Raw genomic sequence first — 12368 nt, 5'->3', positions numbered from 1 at the left:
CAAGTATGTAGGATTCCGGGAGCTGATTTATGAGATTATAGAAATCTGCTTTTTGGAGGTGATAGCTTGGGGATATATATATCGTACAGACAGTTACCAACTTATTGAAAAGAATCCCCATAATTGACACTGCCTCGAGGGGTGTCTGTAAGGCTACCTGGCGACAAGCTACGGACTTGTCTGCAAGGAATGAATGAATGAATGTTTGATGTTTAATGGCGCAAGGGCCAAGTATGACCAAAGAGCGCCATGTCTGTGGTAATGAGTTTGCGGTGTAATTATGATTTCTATGAAGTTGGTGTGACGTGGCTGTAAAGGGGCCTTAAAAATAGTCGCTCTAAAGTGCATAAAATCTGTATAATAAGAATATGGCGATGACGTATGACATGTACTACGAACATTAAGATCCATTTCAGAAGAATGATACGATGTGTAAAATATATCAGGTTATAAGATTGGCTAGAGCACTACTGCCTCCTTAGAGCCCTTGAAACACAAGAGCCTGGAGGCATGTGCTACGCAAAACAATTATTGCAGCGGCATCCTCTGGAACGAGGATGCTCTACGAAGTTAATGGGCTTATAACATGTAGGTTGGTTGGTTGGTTGGTTTGGGTTTAATGGCACAAAGGCAACTAAGGCCATGCTGCGCCAGAAACAAGACAAAATGAAATGCAACGTTAGAGTAGGTAAACCTGTATTACATTATAGTTGGTGTAAATCACCAGATTTTTCTAAAAAATCGAACGGATTAGCAAATGGCACTAGGGGGTCATCTGCTAGTAATAGGGCAGGGTGTAATGGAGTGTGCAAATTATATAGGCTGTGTAAAAACCTCCGTCTCAGTGTGTCGATGTGTGGACATGTTATTAGGATGTGTATGACTGTAAGAGGTTCAAGGCATTTTTTGCAGGTTGGCAGGTTTTCTTTTCGGAGGAGGAAATTGTGCATCAAATGCGTGTGTCCAATTCGATGTCGACACAAGATCACCTCATAGAACCGTTGCTGGTGACTATATGATGTCCACTCTCGATTACAGGTTTAATAAGATGTAGCTTGTTTTCTGTACAATGGTCCCATTCGTGTTGCCACTTTGACGTTAAGGCCTTCATAATGGCACGGATACTATCTTTATATAGAAGTGTTGTGTTTATTATGTCTTTGTGCGCTGCCATTGATGCGCATCTATCCGCTGCTTCGTTACCCGGTATACCAACATGGCTTGGTACCCAGCAAAACCCAATTGACCTGCCGTATTTGTTTATTGTTATCATGTTTAAGATATCCCCAATCAGGGGTTCACATTCGGATTTCATGTGAAGAGCCTTCAGCGTGCTTAACGAATCAGTGTATATGATTGTGTTTTCGTGTTTTTCAGCGATTATCTTTTTAACCACAGTCCATAATGCATAGACTTCAGCCGTGTAGACAGAGGCGTGCTGTGGCAAACGAATACTTCTTTCCCAATGTTCTGTTACGGCCCCCACACCCACGTGTTCTTTTGTTTTAGAGCCATCAGTGTAAAATTCCGTGTAATTTTGATATTTGTCCTGTAGAAAGCGGAATTCTTGTATAATGTGTTCGTGTGGGGTGTCTTTTTTCTTTAAATGTGTCAATGTCCAATCACATAACGGTGTGAAATCGTGCCACGGGGGCAAACGCTGTGGTTTTCTCGCAACCTCAAGGACTTCGCGAGGAATGTTATAATCCCGAATATATTCCTCATATCGTAGGACAAGCAGCTTAATCATGTTTGGTTTGTTTGTATAGTGTAAGTGTGAGTTACACTGTGTGACAATGTTGAAGCATATGTGTTGTGGTGAGGACTGAATTCTTAGTACGTAAGAAAAAGTTAGTAGCACTCTGCGCTGCTGTAGAGGAGGTTCATTACGCTCAACATACAAACTCTGGACAGGCGATGTTCTGTAAGCGCCACTTGCCAGTCGCAGTCCAAGGTTATGAACTGGATCAAGTCAACGGACGTAAGACTGTCTGGCTAAACCGTATATGATGCTACTATAATCTAATATGCTGCGCACCAAAGTATGGTAGATGCGTAGCAGGCATTCACGGTCAGAGCCCCAGCGCTTCCGGGAGAGGACTTTGAGGATGTTAAGTGCATTGTTCGCTTTTATTTTAAGGCTCTTTATGTGTGCCAGGAAGTTTAACTTTTTATCAAACAGAACACCCAGAAACTTGTGTTCTTGTTTTACTGGTAGTGTGGCTTCTTGTAGCTTAAGGGTGGGATCTGGTTGTAGGCCTCTTTTTTGTGTTAAGACAACACTAATAGTTTTTTCACTTGAGAAACGAAAACCGTTTTCAGACGCCCACTGTGTTAGTTTGTTTAGTGTAATTTGAATATGCCGTTCGCAGGATGTAAGGTTCGATACACGACACGCAATTTGTAGATCATCATGCATTATGAATGCATTACAGATGATGGAATCACCTTATTCACCGAGTTCATTTTGACCACAAACAATGTTGTGCTTAATACGCATCCTTGTGGCACACCATTTTCCTGAATGAATACAAGTGACAGTGCCGTTCCTAAACGCACCTGGAATGTTCGGTCCGACATGAAATCAGCTAGACATTTGAGCATTCTACCTCAGATTCCTAAACCTGCTAAGTCCCTTAAGATACCAAACCTCCATGTTGTGTCGTACGCCTTTTCAAGATCGAAGAAAACTGTGAGACAATATTGCTTGTGTAGAAAGGCCGCACGTATCTCATGTTCTAGCCGGACTAGGTGGTCCGTTGTCGAGCAACCTTTCTTGTACCCAGACTGATGGTTATCCAGAAGGTTTTCCGTTTGAAGGACATATGTCAATCTTATGTTTATAATGGCTTCATAAGACTTTGCGAGCCAACTTGTGAGTGCTATAGGCCTGTAGCTGGTTGCTGTTGTTGGAGGTTTTCCAGCTTTCAAGAAAGGGATAATGATGGCTTTCTTCCACTCTTTCGGCATTTTTCCCGTTTCCGAGATTATATTAAAAAAATGAAGCAAGGTTTCAACTGCATTAGGAGATAGATGAGCAAGCATTGCGTAATGTACTCTTTCCAGACAAGGTGCTGTTTTTTTGTCAGTGGTGATTACCCTATTGATTGCCGGTAGTGTTAAGGGGGCATTATACGGTCTCTCTGAACTTCCAGTGCTCGGAAGTTTGAGTTTTTCCACTGATTGCTTATATTTTAGAAATGCTAGTTAGTTAAATGGGGTTTAATGGCGCAAAAGCAGCTAAGGCTATGCTGCGCCAAACACGAGGTGTTTTAAAATCCCGTTTATGAAGGAAAAAGCTGTGTTAGTAATCTATATTTTATGTAAAAATCCAGTGTCGTCTAGAAATTTACGGACATCACATAATGGGACTAGCGGATCATCACCTAAAATTAGAGCAGGGTGTAAAGGTATGTGTAGTTGATATAATTTGTGCAAAAGTGTTCGTCTGTGTGTTTCAGTCTGCGTACATGGGAGTAATATGTGCATAACTGTTAGTGGCTGTCGACATTTCTCGCATGTTGGTGTGTCTTCTTTCGTAAGTAAGTAATTGTGTGTGAGGTGTGTGTGCCCAATGTGTAGTCGGCATAAAACTACTTTGATGAACCGCTCCTGATGATAGCATGACTTCCACTCGCCAACTATGGGTTTCGTGAGATGTAGCTTGTTGTCAGCACAACGGTCCCATTCGCGCTGCCATTTTACCGTGAAGGCTTTTCTAATTGCACGGATGCTATCATTATATGGGAGTGTTGTGTTTGTAATTTCTTTGTGCGCTGCCATCAATGCATATCTATCAGCTTCTTCGTTACCCGGTATCCCAACATGGCTTGGGACCCAGCAGAAACGAATTGACCTCCCGTATTCGTTAAAAGCCATCATGTTTAAAATGTCTCCAATCAGGGGTTCACACTCAGGTTTCAGATGTAGAGCCTTCAGTGTGCTTAAAAAATCTGTGTATATGACTGCATTTTTGTGTTTATCAGCAATAATCTTTTTAACTACAACCCATATAGTGAAAACTTCGGCCGTGAAAACAGAGGCGAGTTGTGGCAATCGAATACTTTTTTCCCAATTTTCCGTTACGACCCTCACACCCATGTGTTCTTTCGTTTTAGAGCCATCAGTGTAATATTGCATGTTATTTTGATATTTGTCCTGAAGAGCACGGAATTCTTATATAATGTGTTCGTGTGGGGTGTCTTTCTTCTTTAAATGTGTTAATGTCCAGTCACACAACGGTTGAAAGTCGTGCCACGGGGGCAAACGCTTTGGCTTTCTGGCAAGCTGGAGCACTTCGCGAGGAATGTCGTAATCCCGGACATATTCCTCATATCGCAGGACAAGCGGCTTAATCATGTTCGGTTTATTTGTATAAAGTAGGCGTGAGTTGCACTGTGTGAGGATGTTGTAGCAAATGTGTTGCGGTGATGACTGAATTCTTAGTACATAGGAAAAAGTGAGTAATGCTCTGCGCTGCTGTAAGGAGGGTTCATTACACTCGACGTATAAACTTTGAACAGGTGAAGTTCTGTAGGCACCACTTGCCAGTCGCAGTCCAAGGTTATGTACTGGATCAAGTCGTTGGATGTAGGACTGTCTGGCTGAGCCGTAAACAATGGAGCCGTAGTCTAAAAGGCTACGAACAAGAGATCGGTAAATACGTAAAAGACACGTTCGGTCGGAACCACAGTGCTTATGAGATAACGCTTTGAGGATATTCAATGCTTTATTTGCCGTAATCTTTAGTGCTTTAATGTGGGCAAGGAAGTTGTTTTTTGTCAAAGATTACTCCCAGGAATTTATATTCTTGTTTTACCGGCAGCACAACATCATTCAATTTTAAATCCGGGTCTAAGTACAACCCTCGTTTTTGCGAAAACAGCACTGTAACAGTTTTCTGAGAAGCGGAAGCCATTTTTCTCAGCCCATTCCATTAGTTTATTTATTGTTATCTGGAGCTGCCTTTCACATGTTGGTAAGTTTTAGGCGCGGCACGCTATTTGCAGATCATCAACATATATGGAGTGCATAACAGAGGTGGATATGACTTTGTTGACAGAGTTCATTTTTACTATAAAGAGTGTTGTGCTAAGTACGCAACCCTGTGGCACGTCGTTTTCCTGGATAAACGTGCGGGAGAGCACAGTGCCTAGACGGATTTGGAATGTTCTGTTGGACATAAAATCTGCGATACAGTTTAGCATTTTGCCACGGATACCTAACGCGGCGAGGTCACGTAAGATTCCAAACCTCCAGGTGGTGTCATACGCTTTTTCTAAATCGAAGAACACTGCCAGGCAGTGCTGTTTGTGTAAGAATGCTTCACGTATTTTGTGTTCAAGTTGGACGAGGTGGTCTGTCGAACACCCTTTTTTATAGCCACACTGATGAAAATCAATGGAATCTCGTATATGAAGCGTGAAAGTTAATCTGGCATTTACGACACTTTCATACGATTTCGCCAAACAGCATGTCAGGGCAATGGGTCGAAAGCTGCTTGGGGATGTGGGGGATTTACCTGTTTTTAAAAAAGGCACAACTATTGCGTTTTTCCACCCTTTCGGCATAATTCCCGATTCAAATACTTTGTTGAAAAATTTAAGGAGAGAATCTACGGATGCTGGGGACAGGTGTGCAAGCATGGAATAATGGATCCGGTCAGGACCTACTGCAGTTTTCTTGCCAGCACAGAGAACCCTGTAAGCTCTTGTAACGCAAATGGAGCGTTGTATTCGTCCCCTGAGATACAAGTAGTTGGTAGTTTCTCTTTTTCTGCTGACAGTTTGTATTTTAAGAACCTGTTTGTATAATTAGCCGAGCTAGGGACGTTATAGAAATGTTCCCCAAGTATATTCGCTTGTTCTTGTAGTGTTGTCTGAGTGCCTGAAAGTGTGAGTATGGGTATCGTGTATGGTGAGTAGTCCCCCTTAACTTCCTGACCTGGTCCCACATCCTTTTGGATGTGACGGTGCTGTTAATTGTAGATACATATTTCTGCCAGGACAATTTTTCCGCCTGTCTCCGAATAAATCGAGCTTTCGCTTTGGCTTGTTTGAAATTGAGAAAATTGTTTTGTGTTGGGTATCTGCGTAAAATTCCCCAGGCCTTATTTTGCTGCTTTTTTACCACGGTGCATTCACGTGTCCACCAAGGATTCACGTTTTTCCGAACCACGCCAGAAGATTGCGGAATGGCCTTTTCAGCTGCAGAAATTATGCAATTGGTAAACTTTTCATTAATTTCCTCAATGCTTAGGTCTGTTAAAATAAGTTCCTCCAGCCTGGCACTTTCCGTAAAAACAGCCCAGTCGGCCATTTGTAACTTCCAGTGGCATGGTTTGTGGGATATAATGGGTAGTGTTGATGTAAGGTGGATTAAAGCAGGTAAATGATCACTGCCATATGGATTCTCCAGTACGTCCCATTTAAAATCGCTAAACATATCCAGAGGGCAAAATGCTAAATCAATGCAGCTAAAAGTATGTGAACTCAGTGAAAAATGAGTTGGTGCACCTAAATTTAAAAGACAGATGTTGTTTGTCAAAATGAAATCTTTGATAAGTTGTCCTCTTTGGTCATTCTTATCGCTGCCCCAAAGAGTGCAATGAGCATTAAAATCTCTAACTAATACAAAAGGCTCTGGCAGCTGGCTAATTAAATTTTCCATGTCTCGAGTTGTGAAATGGGTATGGGGAGAGATGTACAACGAACAGATGGTGACAGTCTTAAAAGTTAAACCGGTGACAGCTACTGCCTCAAACGCAGTATTTAGTGAAACGTTCCGTGTAGGGATGCCGCCTTGGACGACAATAGCGACACCTCCTGATAGACGGCTGGAGTGCTCGCGGTCCTTTCTTAGGACAGTAAAACCTTTCAGAAAATGTGCATGTTTGGGTCCCAGGTTCGTTTCTTGAAGGCAGAATGCAACTGGTGAGAACTTATTTATGATGTCTTTGATGTCACCTAGATTGTGAATTAGTCCTCTGCAATTCCAATGAATGATCAAAGCCATCTTATTGGAATTGAAAAAAAAAAATACTTATGTATGTGAGCTTATAAATTGTAGGTGACATGTATTTAAAAGCTGATTACTCTTGTGAAGGGCGGTAACCGTTCAGGTTACCTTTCCCTTTCTCAGCGTAGGCATAATATGCTTCTCCTTCTGTGAGCGCTCCAAGGAGCGCGGGTCTTTTGGCGTCGATGACGCTGGGGTTTTCGGATCGACCTCCATTGCCTTTTCCAAGGCACTGGACGATCGAGAGCCAGGCACTGAGACGCGCGTCTCGGGCCGTGGGGTACGCTTCAACTTCAGGCCCTGCGGCACTGTTGTCTGCGGGCCCGTCTTCGTTTCTGATGGAGCAGCACTGGCTGCAGCCAACAAGGGGGCGGTTGGGGTTTCTACAGGAGTACCGGACGTGGACCCTGTAGATTCCTGAGACCAGTGTGGCGCTGCCCCCTGCCGCGTCACACTGGCATAGCTTACTTGAGGTAAGTGCGCTAGCCTTTTCCTCACTTCATAGAATGAAATCTTTTCCTTTACAGTTATTGCAATTATTTCTTTTTCTCTTTTCCAGCAAGGGCAGCTCCGCGAGTAAGCTGGATGATCGCCCTTGCAATTGACACATTTTGCGGGAGCATTGCAGTTGTCAGATGGATGGTTGTTGGCACTACACTTCGCGCATGTTTCCTTTCCTCTGCATGATTGTGATGCATGTCCGAACCTCTGGCACTTGAAGCACCACCTTGGGTTCGGTATGTATGGTCGGACATTGATTTTCAGGTAGCCTGCATCGAGTGAGTTTGGCACAGTACTAGAACCAAATGTGAGTACTACATGTTTTGTGGGGATCTGTTGGTCGTTTCGTCTAAGTGTTATCCTTTGTACCTTGATTACATTTTGCTCCTGGAATCCCTCAAGGAGCTCTTCGTCACCGAGGTTCAAGAAATCTTCTGATATTACTCCTCTGCTAGTGGTGTCGAGCAAGCGATGTGGAGAAATTGTGACGGTAGTGTCACCGATGCTTTTGAGTTCACTGACTTTCTCGACTTGTTCTTTCTTTGTTAGTTCGAGGAGGAGGTCTCCGCTTGCCATCTATGATGCTTTGTAGCCTGATCCGATCGTGTTTGATAGGCATTTGGATACTATGAAAGGTGATAGTTTTCTAATAGTTGTGTTGCCTTCACTGTGAAGGACATGGAACTTTGGGAAGGTGTCATGGTTTGGTTTTAATAGGAACTGAAATGTAGCTTCGGTCTGCCCTCGTTTTTAGGGCGATCTTGGAGGGGGGGGAAAGTGTTTGCCATGTAAACACTCGAAAATTCGGCGGCGATGGTAGCCACCCACCACAGTGCCCAACTAGGGAACGCTACTAGGTTGGGAATAATACCTGCAGACGCCAGCCATGCATCGCCGCTATAACCTAATATATATATATACCCAAGACAGGATATATTACACACGGTTAACCCTTGCCGCCAGGAAATACGGAAGTAATAAGAAGTGAAGAAGACAGGAAAGATGTAAAAGTGGGAGAGAAAGACGAAGATTGGAGAGGAGGACAGGAAAAGGCAACTGCCGATTTCCTCCAGGTGGGTCAGTCTGGAGGTGCCGTCTACGTGAAGCCGAGGCTGGGGGGCCTTAACGGTCCAAACACCCAGCATCGGCTCAACCTCCAGGATCCCCTTTTCCCCAGACACGGCTAAGCCGCGCACGGCTACACGCGGGAGGGCCAAACCCTCGTGTGCTCGGGTACGTGGTGTCGCAACACACCAAACGTCTGCTGACGCAGACGCCCCTGAGGGGTTTAGAAATGCAGCAGAATAGTTTACCGAGCTTGATATATCATGAAAATGCTGCCCTAATATGTCTGCTTGTTCTACTAAATTTGTTTGTGTGTCTGGGGGTGAAAGTATGGGTATCGTGTAAAGAGCGTAGTCACCTCTAAACTTACGAACCTGATCCCACATTCTTTTGGAAGTTATCGAGCTATTTATTGAAGAGATAATTTTTCCAGGACTGTCTTTCAGCTTGTCTGTGTGTGTACCTGGCTTTCGCTATTGCTTTTTTGAAGGAGAGTACATTGTCTTGTGTTGGGTATCACCGAAAGATACCCCACGTTTTTCTTGTACTTTTTTTGTTTGCATACATTCCTTCGTCCACCAGGGTATTAGATTTCTTCTTAGGAAGCCAGACGTATGTGGGATTGTTTCTGCTGCTGTGGCAAGTATACAGGTGGTGATCTCGTCATTCATTTTTTCTATGGTTAGCTCATCCGATATGTTATCCAAAGTGGCCTTTTCAGTAAAGAGAGGCCAGTCTGCTAGATGGAGTTTCCAACAGGGTGGCCTCAGTGGGATGGTAGGAAAAGGAGATGTTCTTTTAATGACAGCAGGCATATGGTCACTGCCATAGGGGTTGTCAATAACACTCCACTGAATATCTCCAAAAAGAGAAGGCGAGCACAGTGCCAGATCTAGGCAAATCTAGCTCCTGTGCTTGGGCAGCAGTAAGTTGCTGCACCGGTGTTTAAAACGCATATGCGTTTGTTAGGATAAAATCTTCAAGTGTTTGACACCTGGTGTCAGTTGTTTTGCTACCCCACAACATGTTATGTGCGTTAAAATCACCGCCTATTAAAAAAGGTTCAGGTATAGTTGGTCTAAAATTACCTCTACATCTCTTACGGTAAAATGTGAATGTGGTGGAATGTACATTGAACAAATGGTGATGGTTTTGTGAGCTAAAACAGTGACAGCAACGGCTTCTATGTGAGTGTTAATGGGAACTTCTCTGGCTGCTATACCGCCTGGCAGAACAATGGCTACACCACCTGACAGCCGGTTGGCCTGAGTACGGTCGCGCCGTACAACAGTGAAGCCTTTTAAAATGTTTTTGTGCTTTTCACCTAGGTTTGTTTCCTGTAAGCATAATGCTTCGGGAGAGAAGTTAAATAACAGGTCTTTTATGTCACCTAAGTTATGTAAGAGACCTCTACAATTCCAATGGATCATAAAAGCCATTATAAAATTGAAGGGTAAGAAATGATATTAACGAGTGAATGGGAGATCAGAAATATGTTAGGTGACATGGATCTGAAGAAGGCAGATACAACGGAGCTATAACCCTTAGGTTATAGCCTTCTTATTTTGGGTGGTTATTGGGACTCTTACCGCACTCGAGAAGGCGCTTGTCCTTCGGTGTCGATGACACCGGGGTTTTTGTTTCGACCTCCATCGCTCTCTCTGAGGCGCTGGAGGACCGAGAGTTTGGCGCCGAGACATGTGTCTCGGGCCTTGGAGTTCGCTTGATCTTAGGGCCCTGCGGGACTGGTGTCTGCAGGGTCTTTGAAGAGGATGGAGCAGCGCCGGCTGCTTCCGCCACGGGGGCGGGAGGGGTCACTGCGGGACCACTATGCGTGGTCTCGGAGGACTCCCGATGTGACGCTGCCCCCATCTGCGTCACATCGGCGTAACTTCTTCGCGGAAGGTACGATAGCCGCTTTCTGGCTTCAAAGAACGAGATTTTTTCTTTGACAGAGCAATTACTTCTTTTTCTTTTTTCCACCAAGGGCAGGACCGGGAATAAGCTGGATGATCTCCCTTGCAGTTAACACAAAGTGGGGAAGAGGTACAATTGTCAGTTTGATGATCGTTCGAGCTGCATTTAGCACAAGTTGTTCGTCCTTGACATGCATGCGAAGCATGTCCAAACCTTTGGCATTTGAAACATCGTCTGGGGTTCGGGATATATGGTCTAACGTTTACCTTTACATAACCTGCATCCAGCGAGGTAGGCAATACACTTGTTCTGAAGGTGAGTATAACATGTTTTGTGGGGATTTCTTGGTTGTTCCTACGGATGACAATTCTTTGAACTTTGGTAACATTTTCTTCCTGGAAACCTTCCAGGAGTTCTTCGTCGCTCAAGCCAATAAAATCTTCCTCTGATATCACACCCCTGCTTGCATTTAGTGTTCTGTGCGGTGAAATTGTCACTGTTGCATTACCAATACTGGTAAGTTCTGTGAGCTTTTGCGCTTGATCTTTGTCATTTAGTTCTAGGAGGAGGTCCCCGCTAGACATTTTTGAGGCTTTGTATGTAGGTACGATTTTTTCTTTTAGACACTTGGCCACTAGGAATGGAGAGAGCTTTCTCACTGGTACGTTGTTTTCGCTGTGAAGTATATAGAACTTGGGAAATGATGGAGAGAAAAGAGAACTGGAACGTTGCTTCGGTGCGGCATCTTTTCAGATGCCGATCATAGAGAATAGAGGCTTGCGCTGCCATAAGAAAAATGTGTACGTTCGGCAACAACGCCAACCGCCCACCATGAAGCCCAACGCGGGGACGCGGCAGAGCTTGTGTACAAGTCTGCACGACGCCAGTCGTACGCCGTCACTATAGCCAAATATGGTGTACCCAAGGTAGGATAGCCACACAAGGTTAACCCTTGACGCCGTGAAGAAAGGAAGTAAATGGAAGGGAGAAAAAGACAGGAAAGGCAGAAAGTGAGAGAGAAAGACGAAGATTCGAGTAGAAAGAGACAGGAAGAGGCGACTGCCGATTTCCCTCGGGTGGGTCAGTCCGGGGGTGCCGTCTGCGTGAACCAGAGGCCAAAGAGGTGTGTTGCCTCTGCCGGGGGGCCTTAAAGGTCCAAACACCCGGCATTGGCTCAACCCCCAGGATCCCCCTTTCCCCGTACACGGCTAAGCCGCGCACGGCTACACGCGGGAGGGTCCAACCCCCGTGTGCTCGGGTACGTGGTGTCGCAACGCACCAAACGCCTGCTGACGCAGACGCCCCTGCGGGGTCATAACATGTAGGACAACATCATTTATGAAGTTGAGGACTGCCTTGGTGTCAAAAAGCGGTTCCTTACCAAGAAACATAGCCGGGTGTAGAGGGATGTAATAATGGTATGCAAGCGGAAAATGTTTCTTTCTCTCCGTTTCGGCTTCCCAACACTCCAGGAGCACATGGAGGATGGTCAGCCTCTCGCCGCATCTACCACAGGTCGGAGGTTCACTTCCAGTAAGCAGAAAATTATGGGTGCCATATGTGTGTCCTATTCTGAGGCGACAGAATAGGACATCTGTTCGCCGAGATTTTGTTGGGGAGGGCCATAAACCTAACTGGGGCTTTATAACATGCAGTTTATTATTTGTTTGCGTGTCCCACGTGCACTGCCAGAGGTTTCGCAGTTGCTTTCGTAAGAAAGGCCTCAGATCTGTGACAGGCACATCTGCGGTAGGGTTAACAGCTTGCGATGCGATTGACGTGGCCATCTCGTCCGCCAGAACGTTACCTTCGATTCCCCTATCGCCAGGGACCCAGCATATTATGATATTCTGGTTAGATGAGTACGC

The 12368-nt window shown here is 44.8% G+C and overlaps 1 protein-coding gene across 1 annotated transcript in view; it reads right to left on the bottom strand.

Moving 5' to 3' along the window:
* LOC126518742 (cysteine/serine-rich nuclear protein 2-like) overlaps positions 1-12368 on the bottom strand; it is a 125701-nt gene that overhangs the window by 86457 nt on the left and 26876 nt on the right. The window lies entirely within an intron of this gene.

This window comes from Dermacentor andersoni, chromosome 1 (assembly GCF_023375885.2).
Source record: "Dermacentor andersoni chromosome 1, qqDerAnde1_hic_scaffold, whole genome shotgun sequence".
NCBI lineage: Eukaryota > Metazoa > Arthropoda > Arachnida > Ixodida > Ixodidae > Dermacentor > Dermacentor andersoni.
This window is presented reverse-complemented; position numbering and strand designations above follow the sequence as displayed.